The 14121-nt window shown below is 62.4% G+C and overlaps 2 non-coding genes across 2 annotated transcripts; both read left to right on the forward strand.

Moving 5' to 3' along the window:
- The first annotated feature begins 6049 nt into the window (after positions 1-6049).
- Positions 6050-6168, forward strand: LOC131871298 (5S ribosomal RNA). Its single transcript, XR_009369556.1, has one exon. It is a non-coding gene; the product is annotated as a 5S ribosomal RNA (ribosomal RNA).
- Positions 6169-13972: 7804 nt separating this feature from the next.
- On the forward strand, positions 13973-14091 carry LOC131871282 (5S ribosomal RNA). Its single transcript, XR_009369540.1, has one exon. It is a non-coding gene; the product is annotated as a 5S ribosomal RNA (ribosomal RNA).
- Positions 14092-14121: the final 30 nt, after the last annotated feature.

Here is a 14121-nt window from a genome sequence, read left to right on the forward strand (position 1 = left end):
TTCGTGCACGCCATGGTGCGCACCGCGGCGAAGGTGCGCACCCGGGGCAAACCGGGCTCCGACTTCGTGCACGCCGCACCTTGGAGCACACTTCGGAGCGCTCCTTGGTGCGCACCAGGGCGCGCAACCCAGCCGAGGTGCCCACCCCGGCGAAGGTGCATGCGAGGTGCGTACCCGGGGCAAACCGGGCTCCGACTTCGTGCACGCCGCACCTTGGAGCACACTTCGGAGCGCTCCTTGGTGCGCACCATGGTGCCCACCAGGCCGCGCAACCCAGCCAAGGTGTGCGCACCAAGGTGCACGCGAGGTGCGCACCCGGGGCAAACCGGGGTCCGACTTCGTGCACGCCGCACCTTGGAGCACACATCGGGGCGCTCCCGGGTTCGCACCGGCGTTGCGCACCGTGGTGGGCACCTCGGAGCACACCAAGGTGGGCAGCGAGGTGCGCACCTTTGATGCGATGCCTTCACTAATTTCCATAAAAGGCAAAAAAAAAACGAGATTTTAAAATTTCCGTTTTGAAAGATAGTGAGAAAAAGGGAATGCTGGTGCCATCTTGAGCCCGCCCTGGTGCGCAGCCCAGCCAAGGTGTGCGCACCAAGGTGCCCACCCTGGCGAAGGTGCGCGCCCGGGCAATTAACCCAACTTCCAACTTCGCGCGCGCCAGGGTGGGAGCGCACCCAACAACCGGGCCTGGGAAGAGCCAATGCGAGAAACCCCACCAAACGCTCTGACAAAAAAAGAGGGGGCGCTCCAGTAACCCCGCTTCGGAGCGCACCCTGGGCAAACCCAGCCAAGGTGCCCACCCCGGCCAAGGTGCAGGCGAGGTGCGCACCCGGGGCAAACCGGGCTCCGACAACGTGCACGCCGCACCTTGGAGCACACTTCGTAGCGCTCCCGGGTGCGCACCTCAGAGCACACCAAGGTGGGCAGCGAGGTGCGCACCTTTGATGCGCTGCCTTCACTAATTTCCAGAAAAGGCAAAAAAAAAAGGAGATTTTAAAATTTCCGTTTTGAAAGATAGTGAAAAAAACGGAACGCGCGTGCCATCTTGAGCCCGCCCTGGTGCGCAGCCCAGGTAAGGTGCCCACCCTGGCAAAGGTGCGCACCCGGGCAATTAACCCTACTTCCGACTTCGTGCGCGCCAGGGTGGCAACCGGGCCTCGGAAGAGCCAATGCGAGAAACCCCACCAAACGCTCCGACAAAAAAAGAGGCGGCGCTCCAATAACCCCGCTTCGGAGCGCAGCCGGGGCAAACCCAGCCAAGGTGCCCACCCCGACGAAGGTGCACGCGAGGTGCGCACCCGGGGCAAACCGGGCTCCGACAACGTGCACGCAGCACCTTGGAGCACACTTCGAAGCACTCCCGGGTGCCCACCGGCGTTGCGCACCGTGGTGGGCAGCGAGGTGCGCACCTTTGATGCGCTGCCTTCACTAATTTCCAGAAAAAGGCAAAAAAAAATGAGATTTTAAAATTTCCGTTTTGAAAGATAGTGAAAAAAAAGGAACGCGGGTGCCATCTTGAGCCCGCCCTGGTGCGCAGCCCAGGCAAGGCATGCGCACCAAGGTGCCCACCCGAGGTGCACACCCGGGGCAAACCGGGCTCCGACTTCGTGCAGGCCGCACCTTGGAGCACACTTCGGAGCGCTCCTTGGTGCGCACCATGGTGCCCACCAGGGCGCGCAACCCAGCCAAGGTCTGCACACTAAGGTGCCCACCCCGGCGAAGGTGCACGCGAGGTGCGCACCCGGGGCAAACCGGGCTCCGACTTCGTGCACGCCATGGTGCCCACCGCGGCGAAGGTGCACGCGAGGTGCGCACCCGGGGCAAACCGGGCTCCGACTTCGTGCACGCCGCACCTTGGAGCACACTTCGGAGCGCTCCTTGGTGCGCACCATGGTGCCCACCAGGGCGCGCAACCCAGCCAAGGTGTGCGCACCAAGGTGCACGCGAGGTGCGCACCCGGGGCAAACCGGGGTCCGACTTCGTGCACGCCGCACCTTGGAGCACACATCGGAGCGCTCCCAGGTTCGCACCAGCGTTGCGCACCTTTGATGCGCTGCCTTCACTAATTTCCAGAAAAGGCAAAAAAAAACGATATTTTAAAATTTCCGTTCTGAAAGATAGTGAAAAAAACGGAACGCGGGTGCCATCTTGAGCCCTTCCTGGTGCGCAGCCCAGGCAAGTTGTGCGCACCAAGGTGCCCACCCTGGCGGAGGTGCGCGCCCGGGGCAAACCGGGCTCCGACTTCGTGCACTGCATGGTGCCCACCAAGGCGCGCAACCCAGCCAAGGTGCCCACCGCAGCGAAGGTGCACGCGAGGTGCACACCCGGGGCAAACCGGGCTCCGACTTCGTGCACGCCGCACCTTGGAGCACACTTCAGAGCGCTCCTTGGTGCGCACCAGGGCGCGCAACCCAGCCGAGGTGCCCACCCCGGCGAAGGTGCACGCGAGGTGCGCACCCGGGGCAAACCGGGCTCCGACTTCGTGCACGCCATGGTGCCCACCGCGGCGAAGGTGCGCACCCGGGGCAAACCGGGCTCCGACTTCGTGCACGCCGCACCTTGGAGCACACTTCGGAGCGCTCCTTGGTGCGCACCATGGTGCCCACCAGGCCGCGCAACCCAGCCAAGGTGTGCGCACCAAGGTGCACGCGAGGTGCGCACCCGGGGCAAACCGGGGTCCGACTTCGTGCACGCCGCACCTTGGAGCACACATCGGGGCGCTCCCGGGTTCGCACCGGCGTTGCGCACCGTGGTGGGCACCTCGGAGCACACCAAGGTGGGCAGCGAGGTGCGCACCTTTGATGCGATGCCTTCACTAATTTCCATAAAAGGCAAAAAAAAAACGAGATTTTAAAATTTCCGTTTTGAAAGATAGTGAGAAAAAGGGAATGCTGGTGCCATCTTGAGCCCGCCCTGGTGCGCAGCCCAGCCAAGGTTTGCGCACCAAGGTGCCCACCCTGGCGAAGGTGCGCGCCCGGGCAATTAACCCAACTTCCAACTTCGCGCGCGCCAGGGTGGGAGCGCACCCAACAACCGGGCCTGGGAAGAGCCAATGCGAGAAACCCCACCAAACTCTCTGACAAAAAAAGAGGGGGCGCTCCAGTAACCCCGCTTCGGAGCGCACCCTGGGCAAACCCAGCCAAGGTGCCCACCCCGGCCAAGGTGCAGGCGAGGTGCGCACCCGGGGCAAACCGGGCTCCGACAACGTGCACGCCGCACCTTGGAGCACACTTCGTAGCGCTCCCGGGTGCGCACCTCAGAGCACACCAAGGTGGGCAGCGAGGTGCGCACCTTTGATGCGCTGCCTTCACTAATTTCCAGAAAAGGCAAAAAAAAAAGGAGATTTTAAAATTTCCGTTTTGAAAGATAGTGAAAAAAACGGAACGCGCGTGCCATCTTGAGCCCGCCCTGGTGCGCAGCCCAGGTAAGGTGCCACCCTGGCAAAGGTGCGCACCCGGGCAATTAACCCTACTTCCGACTTCGTGCGCGCCAGGGTGGCAACCGGGCCTCGGAAGAGCCAATGCGAGAAACCCCACCAAACGCTCCGACAAAAAAAGAGGCGGCGCTCCAATAACCCCGCTTCGGAGCGCAGCCGGGGCAAACCAAGCCAAGGTGCCCACCCCGACGAAGGTGCACGCGAGGTGCGCACCCGGGGCAAACCGGGCTCCGACAACGTGCACGCAGCACCTTGGAGCACACTTCGAAGCACTCCCGGGTGCCCACCGGCGTTGCGCACCGTGGTGGGCAGCGAGGTGCGCACCTTTGATGCGCTGCCTTCACTAATTTCCAGAAAAAGGCAAAAAAAAATGAGATTTTAAAATTTCCGTTTTGAAAGATAGTGAAAAAAAAGGAACGCGGGTGCCATCTTGAGCCCGCCCTGGTGCGCAGCCCAGGCAAGGCATGCGCACCAAGGTGCCCACCCGAGGTGCACACCCGGGGCAAACCGGGCTCCGACTTCGTGCAGGCCGCACCTTGGAGCACACTTCGGAGCGCTCCTTGGTGCGCACCATGGTGCCCACCAGGGCGCACCCGAGGCAAACCGGGCTCCGACTTCGTGCACGCCGCACCTTGGAGCACACATCGGAGCGCTCCCAGGTTCGCACCAGCGTTGCGCACCTTTGATGCGCTGCCTTCACTAATTTCCAGAAAAGGCAAAAAAAAACGATATTTTAAAATTTCCGTTCTGAAAGATAGTGAAAAAAACGGAACGCGGGTGCCATCTTGAGCCCTTCCTGATGCGCAGCCCAGGCAAGTTGTGCGCACCAAGGTGCCCACCCTGGCGGAGGTGCGCGCCCGGGGCAAACCGGGCTCCGACTTCGTGCACTGCATGGTGCCCACCAAGGCGCGCAACCCAGCCAAGGTGCCCACCGCAGCGAAGGTGCACGCGAGGTGCGCACCCGAGGTGCACACCCGGGGCAAACCGGGCTCCGACTTCGTGCACGCCGCACCTTGGAGCACACTTCAGAGCGCTCCTTGGTACGCACCAGGGCGCGCAACCCAGCCAAGGTGCTCACCCCGGCGAAGGTGCACGCGAGGTGCGCACCCGGGGCAAACCGGGCTCGGACTTCGTGCACGCCGCACCTTGGAGCACACATCGGAGCGCTCCCGGGTTCGCACCAGCATTGCGCACCTTTGATGCGCTGCCTTCACTAATTTCCAGAAAAGGCAAAAAAAAGAAAAAAATGAGATTTTAAAATTTCCGTTTTGAAAGATAGTGAAAAAAACGGAACGCGGGTGCCATCTTGAGCCCGCCCTGGTGTGCAGCCCAGGCAAGTTGTGCGCACCAAGGCACCCACCCTGGCCAAGGTGGGTCACGGGGTGGGTCCTAGGGTGGGTAACGGGGTGGGTACTAAGGTGCGTGCCAAGGTGGGTCATAGGGTGGGTGCCAAGGTGGGCACCAGGGTGGGTGTGCACCAACCCTAGCCAGGGTAGGTCACGGGGTGGTTGTCGGGGTGGGCGTCAAGGAGCCAAGGTGGGTGGCAAGTAGCCAAGTTGCGTGCCAAGGTGGGTGTCGGGGTGGGTGCCAAGGATCCAAGGTGGGTGCCAAGGAACCAAGGTGGGTGTCTGGGTGGGTGCCGAGGTGGGAGCCAGGGTGGGTCCCAAGGTGAGTGCAAAGGTGGGTGCCAGGGTCAAGGTGAGTGCCAATGTGGGTTCCAAGGTGCCAGGGTCAGGGTGAGTGCCAATGTGGGTTCAAAGGTGCTAAGTTGGGTGCGAGGTTGGGTGCGAGGGTGGGTGGGTGCCAAGGTGTGCTAGGTGGAAGCCCGGGTGGGTCGGCATCCCATGGGTGTCGAGTTGGGTGCCTGATGGGTGCTTCTTGTCAAGTTTTAGTCGTCGGGACTCATTTCGAGCCTTAGAGGTCGTTTCTTGTCCGGTTGCCCTGTCTTCGACCTGGGAACCCAATTTTGGTCCTCGGGTCCCATTTTTTTTTGTCTCGCATCCCACTTTTGGCCTGTGGCCTTTTCGGGGTCGATTCTCGTTTTGGGCATCAGAGCATGTTTCTTCTCCTAAAACCCAATATTTGTTTATTAAGTCTCGGAACACATTTTTGTTCTCGTGGACCCATCATGGGTCTTGGAACGCATTTGTGGTCCTTGGGTCCCATTTTGCATCCCGAAACTTGTGTTTTGGTGCTTGATCCCTATTTTGGGTGCCCACCTTGCACCAAGTGCGCACCCGGGGCAAACCGAGTGCCTTGGTGCACCGGGGCAAGATCGAGCGTGCACCCGAGGCGCCCCGAACATGCACCAAGGTGCACTCGGCCCACATGTGAGCGCAGGTCGTTGCGCCCGAGGTGGTGTGTGGGCACCGCGTTGCAGACGGGACACTGCACGCACACGACGCCCCCTCCAGGTGCACGCACGTAGGCCGGGCCGGGTGCACACCCGACGCCCTAGCAAGGTGCGCGCACCCGGGCAGGGCTCACACTTGGCGAACGGGGCGCACTTCGCGAGGGAGGGTGTGCACCTCGACGGGGGTGGGTGGCCGGGGTGGATTCGCACGTGGGTCGCGGTTTGCTAAGTACACACTGCGACAAGCTCATAACGGGTGCGATCATACCAGCGTTAGTGCACCGGATCCCATCAGAACTCCGCAGTTAAGCGCGCTTGGGCCGGAGTAGTACTGGGATGGGTGACCTCCCGGGAAGTCCCGGTGTTGCACCCTTTTTTAGTTTTTCGCCGGGCGTCGCAATGCTATTTGAATAAACCTTTTGCCCGTTTGCGTTCTCGTCGGGGCCGGGCCGGGCCGGGGTGCGCTGCCCGCACTACCGCGCGCGCGGGGGCGACACCGAGCGCGCACCCGAGGCGCCCCGAGCACACAGGCCACGGTGCAACCCGGGCGTTGTGCGCGCACCCCGGTGCGCCCGAGGTGCTGCGCGCGCACCCAGGTGAAATCGGTGTGCACCTCGGCCAGTGCGCGCTCGGTCGAGTCGCGCACGTTGGCCAAGGTGCACGGTGATGTTTCTTACTCTAAGGTTCCGCACCAGACGCCCGGGACAGGTGAGCGAAGCTGGGCGGGGCCGGGTGCGCGGCCGGGGCAGGTGCACGCAGCTGGAGAGAGCTTTGGAGCACACTTCGGAGCGCACCAATGATGCGCTCCATTCAAAAGTTTCCTGAAAAGGCAAAAAAAGTTGAGATTATAGAATTTCCCACTTGAGAGATTGTAAAAAAAAAAAATTTAAAATGAAGGAAACGCGGGTGCCAAGGTGTGCGCAGCCCAGCCAAGGTGTGCGCACCAAGGCGCCCACCCTGGCGAAGGTGCACGCAAGGTGCGCACCCGAGGCAAACCGGACAATTAACCCAACTTTCGACTTCGCGCGCACCTTGGAGCGCACTTCGGAGCGCTCCTTGGTGCGCACCAATCTTGGGCACCTCGGAGTGCACCATGGCGCCCACCAAGGTGCGCACCCGGGGCAAACCGAGCTCCGACTTCGTGCGCACCTTGGAGCGCACGAAAGGTGCGCACCATGGCGCCCACCAAGGTGCGCAGCCCAGCCAAGGCGTGCGCATCAAGGTGCGCACCCTGGCGAAGGTGCGCACCCGGGGCAAACCGAGCTCCGACTTCGTGCGCACCTTGGAGCGCACAAAAGGTGCGCAACCCAGCCAAGGTGTGCGCACCCCGGTCAAACCGAGCTCCGAATCGTGCGCACCAGAGGTGCACGCCATCGTGCGCACCTTGGAGCACACTTCGGAGCCCTCCTTGGTGCGCGCCGATGTTGCGCACCTCGGAGCGCACCCGGGGAAAACAATGCAATTAACCCGACTTTCGACTTCGTGGGCACCTCGGAGCGCTCTCGGGTTCGCACCTCGGAGCACACCGAGGTGCGCACCTTTGATGCGCTGCCTTCACCAATTTCCAGAAAAGGCAAGAAAACATTGAGAAGGTGTGCGCACCGAGGTGCCCACCCTGGCGAAGGTGCACGCGAGGTGCGCACCCGGGGCAAACCGGGCTCCGACTTCGTGCACGCCGCACCTTGGAGCACACTTCGGAGCGCTCCTTGGTGCGCACCAGGGCGCGCAACCCAGCCGAGGTGCCCACCCCGGCGAAGGTGCACGCGAGGTGCGCACCCGGGGCAAACCGGGCTCCGACTTCGTGCACGCCATGGTGCCCACCGCGGCGAAGGTGCACGCGAGGTGCGCACCCGGGGCAAACCGGGCTCCGACTTCGTGCACACCGCACCTTGGAGCACACTTCGGAGCGCTCCTTGGTGCGCACCATGGTGCCCACCAGGGCGCGCAACCCCGCCGAAGGTGCACGCGAGGTGCGCACCCGGGGCAAACCGGGCTCCGACTTCGTGCACGCCGCACCTTGGAGCACACTTCGGAGCGCTCCTTGGTGCGCACCATGGTGCCCACCAGGGCGCGCAACCCCGCCGAAGGTGCACGCGAGGTGCGCACCCGGGGCAAACCGGGCTCCGACTTCGTGCACGCCATGGTGCGCACCGCGGCGAAGGTGCGCACCCGGGGCAAACCGGGCTCCGACTTCGTGCACGCCGCACCTTGGAGCACACTTCGGAGCGCTCCTTGGTGCGCACCAGGGCGCGCAACCCAGCCGAGGTGCCCACCCCGGCGAAGGTGCATGCGAGGTGCGTACCCGGGGCAAACCGGGCTCCGACTTCGTGCACGCCGCACCTTGGAGCACACTTCGGAGCGCTCCTTGGTGCGCACCATGGTGCCCACCAGGCCGCGCAACCCAGCCAAGGTGTGCGCACCAAGGTGCACGCGAGGTGCGCACCCGGGGCAAACCGGGGTCCGACTTCGTGCACGCCGCACCTTGGAGCACACATCGGGGCGCTCCCGGGTTCGCACCGGCGTTGCGCACCGTGGTGGGCACCTCGGAGCACACCAAGGTGGGCAGCGAGGTGCGCACCTTTGATGCGATGCCTTCACTAATTTCCATAAAAGGCAAAAAAAAAACGAGATTTTAAAATTTCCGTTTTGAAAGATAGTGAGAAAAAGGGAATGCTGGTGCCATCTTGAGCCCGCCCTGGTGCGCAGCCCAGCCAAGGTGTGCGCACCAAGGTGCCCACCCTGGCGAAGGTGCGCGCCCGGGCAATTAACCCAACTTCCAACTTCGCGCGCGCCAGGGTGGGAGCGCACCCAACAACCGGGCCTGGGAAGAGCCAATGCGAGAAACCCCACCAAACGCTCTGACAAAAAAAGAGGGGGCGCTCCAGTAACCCCGCTTCGGAGCGCACCCTGGGCAAACCCAGCCAAGGTGCCCACCCCGGCCAAGGTGCAGGCGAGGTGCGCACCCGGGGCAAACCGGGCTCCGACAACGTGCACGCCGCACCTTGGAGCACACTTCGTAGCGCTCCCGGGTGCGCACCTCAGAGCACACCAAGGTGGGCAGCGAGGTGCGCACCTTTGATGCGCTGCCTTCACTAATTTCCAGAAAAGGCAAAAAAAAAAGGAGATTTTAAAATTTCCGTTTTGAAAGATAGTGAAAAAAACGGAACGCGCGTGCCATCTTGAGCCCGCCCTGGTGCGCAGCCCAGGTAAGGTGCCCACCCTGGCAAAGGTGCGCACCCGGGCAATTAACCCTACTTCCGACTTCGTGCGCGCCAGGGTGGCAACCGGGCCTCGGAAGAGCCAATGCGAGAAACCCCACCAAACGCTCCGACAAAAAAAGAGGCGGCGCTCCAATAACCCCGCTTCGGAGCGCAGCCGGGGCAAACCCAGCCAAGGTGCCCACCCCGACGAAGGTGCACGCGAGGTGCGCACCCGGGGCAAACCGGGCTCCGACAACGTGCACGCAGCACCTTGGAGCACACTTCGAAGCACTCCCGGGTGCCCACCGGCGTTGCGCACCGTGGTGGGCAGCGAGGTGCGCACCTTTGATGCGCTGCCTTCACTAATTTCCAGAAAAAGGCAAAAAAAAATGAGATTTTAAAATTTCCGTTTTGAAAGATAGTGAAAAAAAAGGAACGCGGGTGCCATCTTGAGCCCGCCCTGGTGCGCAGCCCAGGCAAGGCATGCGCACCAAGGTGCCCACCCGAGGTGCACACCCGGGGCAAACCGGGCTCCGACTTCGTGCAGGCCGCACCTTGGAGCACACTTCGGAGCGCTCCTTGGTGCGCACCATGGTGCCCACCAGGGCGCGCAACCCAGCCAAGGTCTGCACACTAAGGTGCCCACCCCGGCGAAGGTGCACGCGAGGTGCGCACCCGGGGCAAACCGGGCTCCGACTTCGTGCACGCCATGGTGCCCACCGCGGCGAAGGTGCACGCGAGGTGCGCACCCGGGGCAAACCGGGCTCCGACTTCGTGCACGCCGCACCTTGGAGCACACTTCGGAGCGCTCCTTGGTGCGCACCATGGTGCCCACCAGGGCGCGCAACCCAGCCAAGGTGTGCGCACCAAGGTGCACGCGAGGTGCGCACCCGGGGCAAACCGGGGTCCGACTTCGTGCACGCCGCACCTTGGAGCACACATCGGAGCGCTCCCAGGTTCGCACCAGCGTTGCGCACCTTTGATGCGCTGCCTTCACTAATTTCCAGAAAAGGCAAAAAAAAACGATATTTTAAAATTTCCGTTCTGAAAGATAGTGAAAAAAACGGAACGCGGGTGCCATCTTGAGCCCTTCCTGGTGCGCAGCCCAGGCAAGTTGTGCGCACCAAGGTGCCCACCCTGGCGGAGGTGCGCGCCCGGGGCAAACCGGGCTCCGACTTCGTGCACTGCATGGTGCCCACCAAGGCGCGCAACCCAGCCAAGGTGCCCACCGCAGCGAAGGTGCACGCGAGGTGCACACCCGGGGCAAACCGGGCTCCGACTTCGTGCACGCCGCACCTTGGAGCACACTTCAGAGCGCTCCTTGGTGCGCACCAGGGCGCGCAACCCAGCCGAGGTGCCCACCCCGGCGAAGGTGCACGCGAGGTGCGCACCCGGGGCAAACCGGGCTCCGACTTCGTGCACGCCATGGTGCCCACCGCGGCGAAGGTGCGCACCCGGGGCAAACCGGGCTCCGACTTCGTGCACGCCGCACCTTGGAGCACACTTCGGAGCGCTCCTTGGTGCGCACCATGGTGCCCACCAGGCCGCGCAACCCAGCCAAGGTGTGCGCACCAAGGTGCACGCGAGGTGCGCACCCGGGGCAAACCGGGGTCCGACTTCGTGCACGCCGCACCTTGGAGCACACATCGGGGCGCTCCCGGGTTCGCACCGGCGTTGCGCACCGTGGTGGGCACCTCGGAGCACACCAAGGTGGGCAGCGAGGTGCGCACCTTTGATGCGATGCCTTCACTAATTTCCATAAAAGGCAAAAAAAAAACGAGATTTTAAAATTTCCGTTTTGAAAGATAGTGAGAAAAAGGGAATGCTGGTGCCATCTTGAGCCCGCCCTGGTGCGCAGCCCAGCCAAGGTTTGCGCACCAAGGTGCCCACCCTGGCGAAGGTGCGCGCCCGGGCAATTAACCCAACTTCCAACTTCGCGCGCGCCAGGGTGGGAGCGCACCCAACAACCGGGCCTGGGAAGAGCCAATGCGAGAAACCCCACCAAACTCTCTGACAAAAAAAGAGGGGGCGCTCCAGTAACCCCGCTTCGGAGCGCACCCTGGGCAAACCCAGCCAAGGTGCCCACCCCGGCCAAGGTGCAGGCGAGGTGCGCACCCGGGGCAAACCGGGCTCCGACAACGTGCACGCCGCACCTTGGAGCACACTTCGTAGCGCTCCCGGGTGCGCACCTCAGAGCACACCAAGGTGGGCAGCGAGGTGCGCACCTTTGATGCGCTGCCTTCACTAATTTCCAGAAAAGGCAAAAAAAAAAGGAGATTTTAAAATTTCCGTTTTGAAAGATAGTGAAAAAAACGGAACGCGCGTGCCATCTTGAGCCCGCCCTGGTGCGCAGCCCAGGTAAGGTGCCACCCTGGCAAAGGTGCGCACCCGGGCAATTAACCCTACTTCCGACTTCGTGCGCGCCAGGGTGGCAACCGGGCCTCGGAAGAGCCAATGCGAGAAACCCCACCAAACGCTCCGACAAAAAAAGAGGCGGCGCTCCAATAACCCCGCTTCGGAGCGCAGCCGGGGCAAACCAAGCCAAGGTGCCCACCCCGACGAAGGTGCACGCGAGGTGCGCACCCGGGGCAAACCGGGCTCCGACAACGTGCACGCAGCACCTTGGAGCACACTTCGAAGCACTCCCGGGTGCCCACCGGCGTTGCGCACCGTGGTGGGCAGCGAGGTGCGCACCTTTGATGCGCTGCCTTCACTAATTTCCAGAAAAAGGCAAAAAAAAATGAGATTTTAAAATTTCCGTTTTGAAAGATAGTGAAAAAAAAGGAACGCGGGTGCCATCTTGAGCCCGCCCTGGTGCGCAGCCCAGGCAAGGCATGCGCACCAAGGTGCCCACCCGAGGTGCACACCCGGGGCAAACCGGGCTCCGACTTCGTGCAGGCCGCACCTTGGAGCACACTTCGGAGCGCTCCTTGGTGCGCACCATGGTGCCCACCAGGGCGCACCCGAGGCAAACCGGGCTCCGACTTCGTGCACGCCGCACCTTGGAGCACACATCGGAGCGCTCCCAGGTTCGCACCAGCGTTGCGCACCTTTGATGCGCTGCCTTCACTAATTTCCAGAAAAGGCAAAAAAAAACGATATTTTAAAATTTCCGTTCTGAAAGATAGTGAAAAAAACGGAACGCGGGTGCCATCTTGAGCCCTTCCTGATGCGCAGCCCAGGCAAGTTGTGCGCACCAAGGTGCCCACCCTGGCGGAGGTGCGCGCCCGGGGCAAACCGGGCTCCGACTTCGTGCACTGCATGGTGCCCACCAAGGCGCGCAACCCAGCCAAGGTGCCCACCGCAGCGAAGGTGCACGCGAGGTGCGCACCCGAGGTGCACACCCGGGGCAAACCGGGCTCCGACTTCGTGCACGCCGCACCTTGGAGCACACTTCAGAGCGCTCCTTGGTACGCACCAGGGCGCGCAACCCAGCCAAGGTGCTCACCCCGGCGAAGGTGCACGCGAGGTGCGCACCCGGGGCAAACCGGGCTCGGACTTCGTGCACGCCGCACCTTGGAGCACACATCGGAGCGCTCCCGGGTTCGCACCAGCATTGCGCACCTTTGATGCGCTGCCTTCACTAATTTCCAGAAAAGGCAAAAAAAAGAAAAAAATGAGATTTTAAAATTTCCGTTTTGAAAGATAGTGAAAAAAACGGAACGCGGGTGCCATCTTGAGCCCGCCCTGGTGTGCAGCCCAGGCAAGTTGTGCGCACCAAGGCACCCACCCTGGCCAAGGTGGGTCACGGGGTGGGTCCTAGGGTGGGTAACGGGGTGGGTACTAAGGTGCGTGCCAAGGTGGGTCATAGGGTGGGTGCCAAGGTGGGCACCAGGGTGGGTGTGCACCAACCCTAGCCAGGGTAGGTCACGGGGTGGTTGTCGGGGTGGGCGTCAAGGAGCCAAGGTGGGTGGCAAGTAGCCAAGTTGCGTGCCAAGGTGGGTGTCGGGGTGGGTGCCAAGGATCCAAGGTGGGTGCCAAGGAACCAAGGTGGGTGTCTGGGTGGGTGCCGAGGTGGGAGCCAGGGTGGGTCCCAAGGTGAGTGCAAAGGTGGGTGCCAGGGTCAAGGTGAGTGCCAATGTGGGTTCCAAGGTGCCAGGGTCAGGGTGAGTGCCAATGTGGGTTCAAAGGTGCTAAGTTGGGTGCGAGGTTGGGTGCGAGGGTGGGTGGGTGCCAAGGTGTGCTAGGTGGAAGCCCGGGTGGGTCGGCATCCCATGGGTGTCGAGTTGGGTGCCTGATGGGTGCTTCTTGTCAAGTTTTAGTCGTCGGGACTCATTTCGAGCCTTAGAGGTCGTTTCTTGTCCGGTTGCCCTGTCTTCGACCTGGGAACCCAATTTTGGTCCTCGGGTCCCATTTTTTTTTGTCTCGCATCCCACTTTTGGCCTGTGGCCTTTTCGGGGTCGATTCTCGTTTTGGGCATCAGAGCATGTTTCTTCTCCTAAAACCCAATATTTGTTTATTAAGTCTCGGAACACATTTTTGTTCTCGTGGACCCATCATGGGTCTTGGAACGCATTTGTGGTCCTTGGGTCCCATTTTGCATCCCGAAACTTGTGTTTTGGTGCTTGATCCCTATTTTGGGTGCCCACCTTGCACCAAGTGCGCACCCGGGGCAAACCGAGCGCCTTGGTGCACCGGGGCAAGATCGAGCGTGCACCCGAGGCGCCCCGAACATGCACCAAGGTGCACTCGGCCCACATGTGAGCGCAGGTCGTTGCGCCCGAGGTGGTGTGTGGGCACCGCGTTGCAGACGGGACACTGCACGCACACGACGCCCCCTCCAGGTGCACGCACGTAGGCCGGGCCGGGTGCACACCCGACGCCCTAGCAAGGTGCGCGCACCCGGGCAGGGCTCACACTTGGCGAACGGGGCGCACTTCGCGAGGGAGGGTGTGCACCTCGACGGGGGTGGGTGGCCGGGGTGGATTCGCACGTGGGTCGCGGTTTGCTAAGTACACACTGCGACAAGCTCATAACGGGTGCGATCATACCAGCGTTAGTGCACCGGATCCCATCAGAACTCCGCAGTTAAGCGCGCTTGGGCCGGAGTAGTACTGGGATGGGTGACCTCCCGGGAAGTCCCGGTGTTGCACCCTTTTTTAGTTTTTCGCCGGGCGTCGCAATGC

The sequence above is a fragment of the Cryptomeria japonica genome, unplaced genomic scaffold, assembly GCF_030272615.1.
Source record: "Cryptomeria japonica unplaced genomic scaffold, Sugi_1.0 HiC_scaffold_390, whole genome shotgun sequence".
In the NCBI taxonomy this organism is placed as follows: domain Eukaryota; kingdom Viridiplantae; phylum Streptophyta; class Pinopsida; order Cupressales; family Cupressaceae; genus Cryptomeria; species Cryptomeria japonica.